Source organism: Theropithecus gelada, chromosome 10 (assembly GCF_003255815.1).
Source record: "Theropithecus gelada isolate Dixy chromosome 10, Tgel_1.0, whole genome shotgun sequence".
Lineage (NCBI taxonomy): Eukaryota > Metazoa > Chordata > Mammalia > Primates > Cercopithecidae > Theropithecus > Theropithecus gelada.
Window position 1 is genome coordinate 30,273,768 of NC_037678.1, and position 16,370 is coordinate 30,290,137.

General features: G+C 44.3%; 1 protein-coding gene across 1 annotated transcript in view; it reads left to right on the top strand.

Moving 5' to 3' along the window:
* The window catches only part of LOC112633026 (cat eye syndrome critical region protein 2), a 200,270-nt gene that overhangs the window by 92,618 nt on the left and 91,282 nt on the right, over nt 1-16,370 (top strand). The gene's annotated exons all lie outside the window — the stretch shown is intronic.

Genomic DNA, 16,370 nt, shown 5'->3' on the forward strand with positions numbered 1-16,370 from the left:
AAGGGGGAAACCCCCCAAAAAAAAAAAAAAAAAAAAAAAAAAAAAATTAATCTCCTCAGCAAGGCCATTTTTATACTTTGTGCAGAAAGGGTACACTCGCCAGCAATTTTGCCATGAGAGTACACTGAATACAGGAGACAGGGTCATTTATAACCTGACATGTCCACTCTACTGCTGTGTCTGGTTTCCATTGGCTGGAGCAGGACCTCATATTCTGTATTTGTCCCGATTGGCTAGCAACTTAGAACTTTTAAAAAGAGACAAGGGCAGAGGAGAACAAAGGAAGGACGAAGTAACTTGTGGAATGCTAAGAAAGGTAAAATAAGGAAGAGGTACAGGCTGTGACCTGATGCTTGCTTGGACCAGTAGAAGCATGCCAGGGCAAATAATTAGGCTAAATTGTGGGAGCTAAAAACATAAAGTACATTGATTTACTTATTACGGCTAGCAGATATTTAAGAATGTTAGCACAGGTCTTTGAATAAATTTTGCTTCTAAGAGAAGTTACTATTTATTCCTCCTAATTAGATGGGGAGGAAAGTCTTTGAAGAACCTCTGCTTTTTACATAGCACACTCCTAGAACCTTGTCTCTGGCAGTCTTCATCTTCCCAGGATTTACACACATTGATCCTTCATCTTTTCTCCTCTCTACTCTCCTGACCCACTTTATAGTTCATGGTCCATCATTATAATGTCTTTCTTGCATATGGCCTGTATTAGGTATCAATTGATGTGTATGGTATATGCAACTTGGCAGCTTAAAATAGCACATTATTTATTTATTTGTTTATTTTTAAGACGGAATCCGCTCTGTTGCCCATGCAGGAGTGCAGTGGCGCGATCTCGGTTCACTGCAACCTCCACCTCCTGGGTTCAAGCGATTCTCCTGCCTTGCTTTCCCCTCGGGAAACTACAGGTGCGCACCAGCACACCCGCCTAATTTTTGTATTTTTAATAGAGACAGGGTTTCACCATGTTAGTCAGGCTGGTCTTGAACTTCTGACCTCAGCTGATCCGCCTGGGATTACAGGTGTGAGCCACGGCGCCCAGCCCCAAACAGCGCACGTTTATGGCCTCACACGTTCTGTGGCTCAGCTGCAGTGAAGGTATTAGCTGAGGCTGTGATCTCATATCAGAACTCAACTGAGGAGAGATCAGCAGATCCAAAATCATGTGGGTTGTGATACCCACACTTGCTTCTGGTTTTCACGGTTGTATTTTAAATATTTAACTATTTAATCCCCGTGATGCATGGTAGAATCAAAACCTCGCCCCTCAATGTTTAACCAAGTATTATTATTATTACAGCACACTGAATAGTCTACTGTTGTACCATTGATAAAAATACTATACTCTGGCCGGGCGCGGTGGCTCAATCCTGTAATCCCAGCACTTTGGGAGGCCGAGACGGGCGGATCACGAGGTCAGGAGATCGAGACCATCCTGGCTAACACGGTGAAACCCCGTCTCTGCTAAAAAAAAAAAAAAATACAAAAAACTAGCCGGGCGAGGTGGCGGGCACCTGTAGTCCCAGCTGCTCGGGAGGCTGAGGCAGGAGAATGACGTAAAACCCAGGAGGTGGAGCTTCCAGTGAGCTGAGATCCGGCCACTGCACTCCAGCCTGGGTGACAGAGCGAGACTCTGTCTCAAAAAAAAAAAAAATACTGGCCGGGCGCGGTGGCTCAAGCCTGTAATCCCAGCACTTTGGGAGGCCGAGACAGGCGGATCATGAGGTCAGGAGATGGAGACCATCCTGGCTAACACGGTGAAACCCCGTCTCTACTAAAAATACAAAAAAACTAGCCGGGCGAGGTGGCGGGCACCTGTAGTCCCAGCTACTCGGGAGGCTGAGGCAGGAGAATGGCATAAACCTGGGAGACAGAGCTTGCAGTGAGCTGAGATCCGGCCACTGTACTCCAGCCTGGGTGACAGAGCGAGACTCCGTCTCAAAAAAAAAAAAAAAAAAATACTATATTCTAAAATGTTATATATAGTTGAGTTTGCTTTTGGATTTTCCATTCTCTTCTATTTCATTTAATCCCAACATCATACTTTTAAATCACACTTTCATTATATTTTATAATATGCTGTATTTTCTGACCATCTTGTTTCCTCTTATTTTGCAAATTCCTCACAGCCATTCTTCTAAGAGGTGAAAAGGCAATATAGAACATTAAATAATTGTTGGAATCAATTTTGTTTTTCTCAAAGTGATCTATTTTTCAGTGCCCTAATATTTTGTCATTTATAATTTGAAACAATTTACATTTTTATCTGCAAAAGGGCCTTCAAGTAGGTCACAGTAGTAACTGTTTATTCCACAATTAAAACTATAAATTTTTTTTTATGGTTTCAGACAATATGGTAGATATTGTGTATCAAAAAATATAATTGAGAAATTCCTGGTTTCCTCAGGAAATTTTCAGAAACATCCCTTTTAAAAAAGAGTAACAACCTTCCTCAAGCACTCACTGTTTTTATATAAAGACAACCAGCTTGTTCTATCTCGGCCTTGGGGTAAAAATGCTTTCATTTATTACGGCATCACAATATGGAGATGGACTGAAATAAATTCATATCTTAGAATAAACAGGTAACAAAAATATTGTGTTGTAGATACATTTTTACTCTTCTACATCTGGGGCCTCATATGTGGCACTCTTCCGTATAAAAAAGAAAGATGAGCAAAAATGTTTTAACACCTTTAAAATAAGGGTAGCGTTTCATGTAGTACATGTTTATGTTTCTAATCCTCGTTAATCCCATTTGCTCCCTATCTGGTCAGGTTATTTAACTGGAATTTATATTTACTAGTTTGTTTGTTTGTTTGTTTGAGACAGCGTTTCTCACTCTTGTTGCCCAGGCTGGAGTGCAATGGCGCTATCTCAGCTCACCACAACCTCAGCCTCCCAGGTTCAAGCGATTCTCCTGTCTCAACCTCCTGAGTAGCTGGGATTACAGGCGTGTGTCAACACACCCCAGCTAATTTTGTATTTTTAGTAGAAACAGGGTTTCTCCATGGTGGTCAGGCTGGTCACGAATTCCCGACCTCAGGTGATCCACCTGCCTCAGCCTCCGAAAGTTTTGGGATTACGGGTGTGAGCCACTGCGCCTGACCTATATTTACTAGTTTTATCTTGCTGTCTTTGTCTAGCCCTTTCTGAACTAATAGGGTCTTGGAATCTAGCTCAGTTCTGTTTTCTTGTGTGTGATATTTTGGCAATTCATTCCTAATGCCTTTCGTTAATAAAATTCTATCATTTTGTAAAATTGTTTGAGCTGTAGCCTGTTTCTTCTCAGGAACTCTTCACTGAGGCATAAGCTCCCCAAGGGCAGGGAGTTCTCTGCATTTTGTTCAGTGTATAACCCAACACGTAGATGGTTGCCTTGCACGTGAGTGCTCAGTAAACATTTGTCAAGTATAAACATCCATTGACCATATTTCCCAGCAGGTGCACTTTTGGGACCTTCATGCCAGGGGGAAATACCCTGTAGATGAATATACGTAGCGATTTTATTTGCTGTAGCTCTCAGGCTGCAAAATCCCAGATGTCCTTCAGCTAGTGAATGGTTAACAAAAAGATGGTGCGGCCATTCCATAGACGACTCCTCAGCAGTAAAAAGAGATGAAGTATTGATTCGTGCAACAACTCGGATAGATCTCAAGGAAATTATGCTAAGTGAAAGAAAGCTTATATATGATATTATTCCATTTACATACAACATCACTGAAATAATAACATTATAGAGACAGAGAACAGATTAGTGCTAACTTCACAATTTTTAAAGCTCCTGAAGTGAGATTTTTTTTGTTCCTTTTAAAGGTGTTTTAAAATGAAGTACCCAGACTTAGGGTAGACACATAGAGTAATGCAAACAGTGAACTCAAGAAACTTGCTCCTTCATAAAAAAAAAAGTCAGCAAAGTACTATATTTTAAAATCAGTGTTAGATTCCAAGACCCCATTAGTTCAGAAAGGGCTAGACAAAGAGATAAGGCGAGAGGAGAGTGGACATAGCTAACAGGAATAACACAAGCGAGCCCTGTGGTGATGCGACTGTTCTACATCTTAATTGTGGTGGTGGCCGCATAACTCAATACATACGATAAAACTGCGTAGAATTGGCCGGGCGTGGTGGCTCACACCTGTAATCCCAGCACTTTGGGAGGCCATGGCGGGTGGATCACAAGGTCAGGAGTTCAAGACCAGTCTGGCCAAGATGGTGAAACCCCATCTCTACTAAAAATACAAAAATTAGCCAGGTGTGGTGCGGGTGCCCGTGACCAGCCTGACCACCATGGAGAAACTCTGTTTCTACTAAAAATACAAAATTAGCTGGGGTGTGGTGGCACACGCCTGTAATCCCAGCTACTCAGGAGGTTGAGACAGGAGAATCACTTGAACCCGGGAGGCTGCGGCAGAGAATTGATCGAACCTAGGAGGCGGAGGTTGCAGTGAGCCGAGATCACACCACTGCACTACAACCTGGGCCACAGAGCGAGACAACGTCTCAAAGAAAAAAAAAAGCATAGACCCACACAACCCACACATGCGAGTGCATGTAACACTGGTGCAGTTTTAATACAGTGGGTAAAATAGTGCCAATGTCAATTTTTTTATTTTTAATATTATAGTTAACGTCACTGGGGAAATGTGGATGAAGATCACATGGGATTTCCCTATACAGTTTTTATATAATCTATAATTATTTCAAAGTAAAAAGTGTTATTTTTTAAAAACAGAGTGAATAGTAAAACCTCTAACAGAAAACACTTAGGTACACATGGATCATGCAAGGAAGAATTAAAGCTTCAGAGTTGTTATTACCAAGTATTCTTGGAAAGCACTGATTTAAAAAGATGGTACTTTGTTGACTTTTTTTTTTTTTTATGAAGGAGCAAGTTTCTTGAGTTTATTGTTTGCATTACTCTATATGTCTAACCTCAGTCTAGGTACTTAGTTTTAAATACCTTTAAAAGCAGCAAAAAAAAAATCTCACTTTAGAAGCTTTAAAAATTGTGAAGTTTGCACACGTAAATAATAGTGACTGAGTCATTATGAATTACTGTCTACATCAGTTTGAGAAGAAAGCAACTTATACTTGGGAAAAGTAAAAGCAAATCATCCCTTCTTACCCTAAGCACTTCTATCCCTTCTGATTACTGAGTTACACAAAAGTATTTCAAGGGCTGACCAAGGAAGCCTAGATTCCAAAGGATTGATTTTAGTTGTCTGTTGTATATTCCAGTTACAGTAAGAACCTGCAGAGTGATCTACTCAGGGCCTAAAGACCTCCAGGGTCATTCTAGGGCTTGTATTTTAGAAAAAAGATCCATAACAAAAATGCAATTTCTTTCTTTCTTCCTTGTTTCCTTTGCCCTGCCCAGCCCTGCGTCCCAGCCCTGAGTCCCAGGGTAGAGCATAGTGGCGTGACCACAGCTCACTGCCCCTGTAACTTCCTGGGTTCAGGTGATCCTCCCGTCTCAGCCACCAGAGTAGCTGGGACTGCAGTTGAGCGCCACAATGCCTGGCTAATTTTTTTTGTGTTTTTTTTTTTTTTTTTTTGTAGAGACAAGAGTTTCACCACATTGCCCAGGCTGGTCTTGAACTCCTGAGTTCAAGGGATTCCCCCACGCCTGGGCCTCTCAAAGTTTTGGGATTACAGGTGTGAGCCACAGCACCTGCCCAAAGATGCAATTTCATTCTACCAAAAATACAGAGAAATAGAAAAAGAGAACAGCAAAAGCCACATGCCGAAATTATTATAGTTGCTTCTTTAGAGCCACTTTGCAAACTCCTCAACTTCTTTGTGGTGGAAGTCTGTTGTGCATCCTTCACTCTTTGAAAGTCTTCAACACAGGAAACCTGGCTTTTCACATGGGTTTTTCAAATATGCAGCCTAAAGCAGTTGTCTTGAAACAAATTCTTCAGAAGCCTCTTACCCTTTTAACTCCTTAAGCTGAGCATGTAACTTTATAAGCTGGGTTTATGAAGGGCCACATGTGTTTATACCAGTAGCAGCTTAGTGTGTGCTGTGCAGGTGTTTCTCAGGGTATTTATTCTACTCCACTGATCTATTTCTCTTCCTCTTCCTTTCTCCAGCTTTCTGAGTAGTTGGGACTACGTATTCGTGTAACCATACCTGGCCTTCTTTATTTTTATAACTTCCTCTTCCAGCCCAGGCAGCCGTTTGGTGTCTTTGATAGCCCCTCACCTATGACACCTCTCTGTGTACACTTGCAACTTGGAAGTCTTCTCTGAGGTTTCTTCTTTGGAAAAAATTTAGATTTAATTTTCTGAGACAGAGTTTTGCTCTGTCACCCAGGCTGGAGGACAGTGGCATGATCTCGGTTCACTACAACTTCTGTCTCCTGGGTTCAAGCAATTCTCCTGCCTCAGCCTCCCGAGTAGCTGGGATTACAGGTGCGTGCCACCATGCCTAGCTAATTTTTGTATTTTTAGTAGAGACGGGGTTTCACCACGTTGGCCAGGCTGGTCACTAACTCCTGACCTCAGGTGATCTGCCCACCTCAGCCTCCCAAAGTGCGGGGATTACAGGTGTGAGCCACCGTGTCTGACCTCTTAAGAGGGACTGAAGGTTATTCACATGTGATTCATGTATTCCCCAGTGACCCAGGTGTCTTGATTCTGGGGCTTCAGTTTCTTGCCCCGTCAGTTTTCTCTTCCCCTCTCATTTTAGTTCAGACCTTCAGATTGACAAGTCTTAGATTATATGGAGAGTCTCTGTCTCTAGCCAGTGCCTGTCATCCCCAGTTTCCTTATGTCCCAATAGTTGAATCACATTAATGAACGCTACACAGCTGCAGCCTGTATTTTCACATCACAGGTTTCTCTCCCACAAAGTGAAACTTCATTTTTAGGGCAGAGGGGAAGGAAATATCTTATGTTTATACCAAATCTTTATTTTCTTGCCTAGGACTTCATCCTTTCTAGGTCTCTTCTGGGGTTAGCAGCAGTGTTTCATCCCCACAAAAACTAGCCAAGTTTAGCTTAGTCTTAGCTGGCCTTTAGTTCCATCCTGGAGGCCTATTTGGGTGACTGTGTGTCTCTTTGTAGACCTGTCAATCTTGTGGTTACTTCCCTAATTCCCTGCATCTGGGAATCACCCATTATCGCGATGGGTTTCCCCGGCCATGCTGCTCTACCAGCAGCTCTAGCAGCTCTTATTTGCAGAAGTGGGACGTACTGTTGATTGTAGGTCCTAGTCAATCTGATATGAGGAAAGCTTCTCTTCTCTTTCTCTGTTGGTTCAGAGTTTATTTTTATCCAAAGCAACTGCTGATAGACAACTTACTGATACTAGGTTTGATTCCCACCAGTCTCCTAAAACAATGGTGATTTTTTTTTTAAGAAAGTTATTTCCTTTATCCCCTCTTAAATATTCCATTTGTGTGAGAGCATTTTTCCAGTCCCATTCTCTTTCAAGTATTCAAAGTTGGTAGATGCCTCAGGCAGAAAAATGGATACAGCAAACTCCTGATATTCCCCACCCCATCTGTACTTCCTACTGGGGTTAGGATTCATTTAGAATTTACCATCATTTGCCAGGTACTTTCTTCTGAAACTCCTGGCGAGGAGTTTGGTGGCTTTCATTTTTTTTTTTTTGAGACGGAGTCTGGCTCTGTTGCCCAGGCTGGAGTGCAGTGGCAGGATCTCAGCTCACTGCAAGCTCCGCCTCCCGGGTTTACGCCATTCTCCTGCCTCAGCCTCCCGAGTAGCTGGGACTACAGCGCCCGCCATCACACCTGGCTAGTTTTTTGTATTTTTTTTTTAGTAGAGATGGGGTTTCACCGTGGTAGCCAGGATGGTCTCGATCTCCTGACCTCGTGATCCACCTGTCTCAGCCTCCCAAAGTGCTGGGATTATAGGCTTGAGCCACCGCACCCGGTCCGGCTTTCATTATCAGTAGACCAGTTTATCCAGGTAAAAGCAATTAGCATACTCCAGTGAGCCCAAGTGTGTGAGCCCTTCTCATGGTCAAGCCTTTGTGCACCAGAATACACAGCAGTCAGTCTTCATTCCAGCTGTTTCCCGTATTTTTCCTCTGTGATGGGATTCGGTGGGAGTGAAGAAACCATGCCTATTCCAACAGAAGAAACAACATGAGTCAAGACTGGGAAGTGCCTGATACTTTTTTTTTTTTGAAATGGAGTCTCACCCAGGCTGGAGTGCAATGGCGTGACCTTGGCTCACTGCAACCTCCGCCTCCCGGGTTCAAGCAATTCTCCTCCCTCAGGCTCCTGAGCAGCTAGGACTACAGGTGCACACCACCACACCCGGCTTATTTTTTATTTTTAGTAGAGATGGGGTTTCACCATGTTGGTTACTTCGTGATCTACCCGCCTCCGCCTCCCAGAGTGCTGGGACTACAGACGTGAGCCATGGTGCTTGGCAGTACCTGTTACTTTTTTTTCAGATAAAGATCTTAGCCAAGTGTGGTGGCTCACACCTGTAATCCCAGCACTTTGGGAGGCCGAGGCAGGTGGATCACGAGCTCAGGAGATAGAGACTATCTGGCTAACACGGTGAAACCCTGTCTCTACTAGTCTCTACTGAAAATACAGAAAATTATCCGGGCGTGGTGGCAGGCACCTGTAGTCCCAGCTACTGGGGAGGCTGAGGCAGGAGAATGGCGTAAACCCGGGAGGTGGAGCTTGAGGTGAGCCGAGATCGCGCCACTGCACTCCAGGCTGGGAAACAGAGTGAGACTCCCTCTCAGAAAAAAAAAGAAAGAAAGAAAAAAGATAAAGATCTTGATACTGAGAAGGTGTAGGTTGAGGTCTTTTGGGGAGGCTTTGAATGTTAAGCTCAAGATACACACTCAATTTGTTGAATTGCGAGGAGTCTTTGGAGGCTTCTACACAAAAGCAATATTGTCAGAATTGAATTTAAGCCAATTTAATCGGGCAGAGGTTTAGTCTGTATTGGATATGGGGAACCAGTTTGAAAGTCCTGGTGAGAAGTTTAGGTCATCAAAACCTGCTTTCCAATGCCAGCCGCAGTGGCTCACGCCTGTAATCCCAGTTCTTTGGGAGGCTGAGGCAGGTGGATCACTTGAGGTCAGGAGTTCAAGATCAGCCTGACCAACATGGAGAAACCCCATCTCTACTGAGAGTACAGAATTAGCTAGGCATGGTGGTGCATGCCTGTAATCTCAGCTACCTGGGAGGCTGAGACAGGAAAATCACTTGAACCTGGGAGGCGGAGGTTGCAGTGAGCTGAGATTGTGCCATTGCACCCCAGCCTGGGCAACAAGAGGGAAACATCTCTAAAAAAAAACAAAAACAAAAAAAAATCCCCGCCTGTCTTAGTCCTTTCCTGCTGCTATTACAGAAATACCTTTTCTGACAGGTCTGGCGGCTAGAACGTTACACCACAGCATCAGCGGATTCAGTGTCTGGTGAGGGCCTGTACCATCAGCAGCATCTTCTCACAGTGCAGTTACACAGCAGAAGAGATGGAATGGTCAGGCAGCTATCTGGAGCCTCTTTCGTAGGGATTTTAATCCCATCCGGCAGTGCAGAACCCTTATGACTTAGTCACTTCCCAGAAGCCCTACCTCTTGTACCACCACAGTGAATTTTGGAAGACACAAACCATAGCAGTGTCCATATTAGAGCAGTGACAGTAGAGATACAAAGACATGGGTTTAAGAATACTCAAAACGGCCTGGTGCGGTGGCTCAAGCCTGTAATCCCAGCACTTTGGGAGGCCGAGACGGGCGGATCACGAGGTCAGGAGATCGAGACCATCCTGGCTAACACGGTGAAACCCCGTCTCTACCAAAAAAAAATACAAAAAACTAGCCGGGCGAGGTGGCAGGCGCCTGTAGTCCCAGCTACTCGGGAGGCTGAGGCAGGAGAACGGCGTGAATCCCGGAGGCGGAGCTTGCAGTGAGCCAAGATCCGGCCACTGCACTCCAGCCTGGGCGACAGAGCCAGACTCCTTCTCAAAAAAAAAAAAAAAGGATACTCAAAATGGGCCGGGCACGGTGACTCACGCCTGTAATCCCAGCACTTTGGGAGGCCAAGGTGGGCAGATCATGAGTTCAGAAGATCGAGACCATCTTGGCTGACACGGTGAAACCCCGTCTGTACTAAAAAATACCAAAAATTAGCTGGGTGGGGTGGCAGGCGCCTGTAGTCCCAGCTCCTCGGGAGGTGGAGCTTGCAGTGAGCCGAGATCGCGCCACTGCACTCCAGCCTGGATGACAGAGCGAGACTCCGTCTCAAAAAAGAAAAGAGAAAAACATACTCAAAGTGGAGCTTTTCTTCATCGCCGCGTGCTCTTTGATACTCTGTAGACCTAAAGAAGTGGTTCTCTCTAGCTGGTGTCTTATATCCATGGGTCAGCTTCCCGCAGAGAGCAACACCTGTATTTGCTCTGCTAATGAACACACGTTGAGCATCCCTAAACCACCACATCTGGTCTCCGTTTTTGAGCACTGACATGATGCCGCAAGTGGAAAATTCCACCCCGACCTTATATGACAGGTTGCAGTCCAAACACAGAGAAAACTGTTCCATGCGCAGAATTATTTAAAATATTGCATAAAGTTACCTTCAGGTTATATGTATGAGATGCATATGAAATATAAATGAATTTCATGTTTAGACTGGGGTCTCATCCCCATGATACCTCATTTTGTATATGGAAATATCCCAAAATTTTTAAAAAAGTGAACTCCAAAATGCTTATGTTCCCATGCATTTTGGATAAGGGATGCTTAACCTGTAGTTACAGATTTAATTTTGGGAGAAAATAGTTTTCACAGACTGGGTAATTTTTAAACTATTTCATAGGAAACTTCAGTGTAGCCATAAAATGTTTCAGATGCCTTATTGTCATGATATGCTTTTTAGTATTCATATTTTTCCTTATTGTCCCTTCTAATGGCTAGAATTTAGGGCATTTCTTACTAGGGTGTATGTTTAAACCCATTTATGGCCGAGGTTGCAATTATTTGAATTTTTGCAATCAGACCTCAGCAATGACCTTGAGCAGTAGGATATGAATAACTCCTACATGCTTAGCGTTCCAATAATGGAACACTAGGCATAAATAGGTTAACCTCATTTGTTAAGTTGAGATTCTTGGATTGTGGGAACTGGCTAACTAATTTTTAAAAATATTTACTAAAGCCGGGCACGGTGGCTCACACCTGTAATCCCAGCACTTTGGGAGGCCGAGGCAGGTGGATCACGAGGTCAGGAGTTCAAGGCCAGCCTGGCCAAGATGGTGAAACCCCATCTCTACTAAAAATCAAAAATTAGCCGGGTGTGGTGGCGGGCGCCTGTAATCCTAGCTACTCGGAAAGCCGAGGCAGAGAATTGCTTGAACCTGGGAGGCGGAGGTTGCAGTGAGCCGAGATCGCGCCACTGCACTCCAGCCTAGGCAACACAGCGAGACTCCATCTCAAAAAAAATTTAGTAAATACTCGCTGTGGGCAAATACAATTTTGGGGAAACAGCCACAAACCCAAAATAGACAAAGCTCCTCAAGGAGCTTTAATAATGGTGGAAGACAGAAAATAAATGTATATAATCAGTAGCTGGTAAGTTACTTAGAAAAATAAAACAGAGTAGAGGGACGAGACAGTGACTGGACCTACAGAAAGTGAGGGAGAGGGTATTCCAGGCAGAGCCTAGTGCAGAGGCCCCAGGCAGGAGTGCTGAGTATGTTTGAGGAGCAGGTAAGAGGCCAGTATGAGTTAGGGAGTTAATCAAGGATGAGAGTAGTGAGAAGCGAAGTTAGCGTGTCAGCCCAGGAGGCTGCACAAGGTGAGGTCTTAGAGGTCATATAAACTTTGGATTTAGTTCCAAAGGAGACATTGGTACAAAGGGGTGGAATGCTCCGACTGACTTCGAAGGCTCACTAGCTGTTGATATGAGGAGCAGACAGAGAGAAGCAAGGAGTTTGGTTAGGAAGCTTTTAAATGGATGAAGCTCAGACAAATGGGTCGTGGAGATGGTATGAGAAGAGAGGGGTTTCTGAATCTCTTTTGAATGGAGTCATCAGGATTTGTTAATTGACTAAATGTGAGAAGAGAGAAAAAGGGAAGAGTCAAGGATGCCTCAAGTTTTTGCTGGAGCAACCAGAGAACTACGTCATTTACTGAGATTGGGGAGTTAGAGGGAATGAGGTTTGAAGAGGTGAGATCCAAAGCTCAGTTTGGTTCTGTTAAGTTTGCACTGCCTGTTTGACATTCATTGCTGACATCAGGGACAGGCACTGGGATGAGGGGACTCTGGAGTTGAGGAGAGGTAGGGCGGTGTAATGAGGGCCAGCCTAATGGATGGGATTTTGAGCCCTGATGCTGAAAGAGCTATCAAGGGTCCGTGGGTGTAGAACAGAAAGGGAAGGAAGGAGAGCAGGGAAAAGAAGAGGTTCAAGGGGTGGTTCTCCAGCAGTAGAGTTGGAGGGTTAGGGTAAGGAAAACAGCAAAGATGGAAAAGAAATAGCAGTGGGGTGGTGGGTGGGTGTGTCCTGAAAGCCAAGAGAAGAAATCATTTTAAGATAGAATCATCAACTAACTTAAACGCTGCTTTTAAACTTAGTATGATGAAGGCTGAGAACCATTTGTTAAATTTGGCTTGGTTGCAGTGCAGTGGTGGGAATGAAAATTTGTTTGCATCACTAATACTGGCATTAAGATTTTGTATAGAGGTTTTTGTTACCATCTCTGAGGTTTCAAGTCATTTTAATGAAGTTTCACTAGTGAACTGCTTCATCAGTTGAGACAGATAATTAGGCAGGAATTTCTTTCCTTTAGGCCAGCTGATGAAATTTCTTGACTAGTATCAAGTTTAAAAAGGTGTCCACATAAGAAAATTCCTAGTTCTTAATAAGTTGTCAAAGAAGTGGCCATATTCTCCCTGCTGCTTATCTCTGATGATTAGGGTTTGACAGAGGGCATCTTTGCTCTGCCACCCCTCACTACCTTGGCCCAATTCAGTTAATATTGGCAGCTACCAACATTTGTTATGCTTATTAGATTTTTAAGGAATAAAAGTCTTTTTTTCCTTTGGAGGCAAGGTCTCTCTCTTCTCTGCTTGGTGGTTCAGGCTGGAGTACAGAGGCATGCTCATAGCTCACTGCAGCCACAAACTCCTGGACTCAAGCAGTGCTCCCTCCGCAGCCTCCTGAATAGCTTGGACTGCAGGCACGCACCCCCATATCTAGCTAATTAAAAAAATTTTTTTGTAGAGATGAGGTCTCACAAAGTTGCCAGGCTGGTCTTAAACTCTGGACTCAAGCAGTCCTCCCACTTCAGTCCCCCAAAGCACTGGGATTACATCCATGAGCCATTGTGCCCATTCTAGAACTTCCTTTCGAAGGGAAGTATTGAGGTACAGTTTTTGAGAGCACGTCAGCCTGTCTATTAAGTTTTTGAGTGTACTTCTGATAATATTTTCTGAAAATTTTTCTAAGTCACAATTTCTAATTCACTTGACAGTTGGGTATTTGACCTATAAGTAGGTGCACATTCATGATCATTAAAACACCAATACTTAAATATTTATATTTAAACTTGTTTTGTTTTGTTTTGTTTTGTTTTGTTTGAGACTGAGTCTCCCAGGCTGGAGTACAGTGGCACAGTCTTGGCTCACTGCAATCTCCACCTCCTGAGTTCAAGTGATTCTCATGCCTCAGCCTCCCTAGTAGCTGGGATTACAGGCATTCACTACCTATTGTTTCTTTTCTTTTCTTATTTATTTATTTATTTATTTATTTTGAGATGGAGTCTTGCTCTGTCTCCCAGGCTGGAATGCAGTGGTGCAATCTCGGCTCACTGCAACCTCCACCTCCTGGATTCAAACGATTCTCCTGGCTCAACCTCCCTAGTAGCCGGGATTACGGGCACCTGTCACCACGCCCAGCTAATTTTTGTATTTTTAGTAGAGACAGGGTTTCACCATCTTGGCCAGGCTGGTCTTGAAAGCCTAACCTCGTGATCCACCCACCTCAGCCTCCCAAAGTGCTGGGATCACAGGCCTGAGCCATCACACCCAGCCTAATTTTTGTATTTTTAGTAGAGACAGGGTTTTGCCATATTGGTCAGGCAGGTCTTGAACTCCTGTCCTCAAACAATCCAGCCACCTCGGCCTCCCAAATTGCTGGGATTATAGGCATGAGCCACTGCACCCTGCCTAAAGTGATTTAAATAATGAGAATACAACACATGCTGTTGAATCCTCAGAACATGTATTGAATATGGTAAAGTACCCCCCCACTCCTTTATTTATTTATTTAGATTATTATTTTGAGACAGAGTCTTGCTCCATCACCCAGGCTGGAGTGCAGTGGCATGATCTCGTCGGCTCACTACAACCTCCGCCTCCCAGGTTTAAGCAATTCTCCTGCCTCAGCCTCCTGAGTAGCTGGGATTACAGGCACATGCCACTATGCCAGCTAATTTTTTATATTTTTAGTAGAGACAGAGTTTCGCCATATTGACCAGGCTGGTCTTGATCTCCTGGTCTCCCAGAGTGCTGTGATTACAGACATGAGCCAGAGCGCCTGGCCTTCCCCTCCTTTTAAAATGGATTCAATCAGGTGACCTCTGTAAACATCCATAACCTGCATTGATTGAGGTTGTTTTCAGGCTATTTATTGTCATTTCCCTAATTTCTTTAAGCATGCAAATTTCTGTTACTCAAAATTAAAACAATTGAATTAGCATCTTAGAAGAAACTTTGTAAGCATTTGGATTGAAGGTAACTCTATTTTGTGAGAGATAATTATCTGTAAAGTGATGTTATTAATACCTACTTCGAAGGGTTTTGTGCAGAGTAAATAAGCTAAAGATTGGAAACCTGTTATCTGTCCCCAAGATGGTAACTGCTATTATTACTTAAAACCTTGCTTGCTCTTTTTTTTTTTTTTTTTTTGAGAGGGAGTCTTGCTGTGTTGCCCCGGCTGGAGCGCAGTGGTGCTATCTCAGCTCACCTCAACCTGCGCCTCCTGGGTTCAGGCAATTCTCCTGCCTCGGCCTCCTAAGTAGCTGGGATTACAGGCACATGCCACCACGCCCGGCTAATTTTTGTATTTTTAGTAGAGACAGGGTTTCACATGTTGGTCAGGCTGGTCTCGAACTCCTGACCTCATGATCCGCCCGCCTCGGCCTCCCAAAGTGCAGGGATTACAGGCGTGAGCCACTGCGCCTGGCCAAAACCTTTCATTTTTTTTCCTTTACATTCAGCGTTTCTCTCTTCCTCGTGCCTGTATGTGCTTTTGCGTGGCTATGCTGCAGTAACAAGCAGTCCTAGAAGCTCAGTACTTAGCAGCCACAGAAACATGGGGGGAGTGTCCATCAAGTTTTTCCAGACCAGCTGTTGACTCTGCGCTTTCTGTCTTCCTTCTGCTTTCTAGATTAAAGGAGCAGTTCCTATTTGGGATAAAGGGAAAACAGCTATACTTGAACAGTGTGATAATCGTTTCAGCTTCTGCTCAGAGGTGGCATATGTCACTTCACTCATATTTCATTGGCCAGAACATTTTCATGAGCAAGCCGTATGAACAAGTCTGATGTCAGTGAGGATGGGCAGCATAATCCTCTTATGAGAAGCCAGTGAACAATCGGAACACGTGTGAGATCTCTCTCAGCTGGGTGACTCGCTTTGAGGAACGTATCTGTAGATGCCATGAAAGCCTTAGGACAGGACTTGGTGAGCCCCACAGCGATAACAAAGGGGAGGGACTGAGATCCAGTGCTTACTTCCCAAGCAGATTCCCCAATCTGCCTGATCATCAGATGCACTCGGGGCACTTTTTTCAAGGTCCCGGGGTTGGGCGTGGTGGCTCACGCCTGTAATCCCAGCACATTGGGAGGCCAAGGTAGGCGGATCACGAGGTCAGGAGTTCGAGACCATCCTGGCTAACACGGTGAAACCCCGTCTCTACTAAAAATACAAAAAATTAGCTGGGCATGGTGTCATACACCTGTAGTCCCAGCTAATCGGGTGGCTGAGGCAGGAGAATCACTTGAACCCAGGAGGTGGAGGTTGCAGCGAGCCAAGATGGCGCCACTGCACTCCAGCCTGGGCGACAAGTGAGACTCCGTCTCAGAAAAAAAAAAAATCCAGAATTGCATTTATTACTGGAGCGTTCTAGACTGCTTCGTTGATGATGATAAAAAAAAAAAAGAGAGAGAGAGAGATGCAGGGGCGGCAGTGCAGTGGCTCACGCCTGTAATCCCAGCTACCTGGGAGGCTGAGGCAGGAGAATCGCTTGAACCTGGGAGTTGGAGGTTGCAGTGAGCCAAGATTGCACCACTGCACTCCAGCCTGGACAACAAGAGCGAAACTCAGTCTCAAAAACAAAAAAGAGAGAGAGAGTGGGGACTAA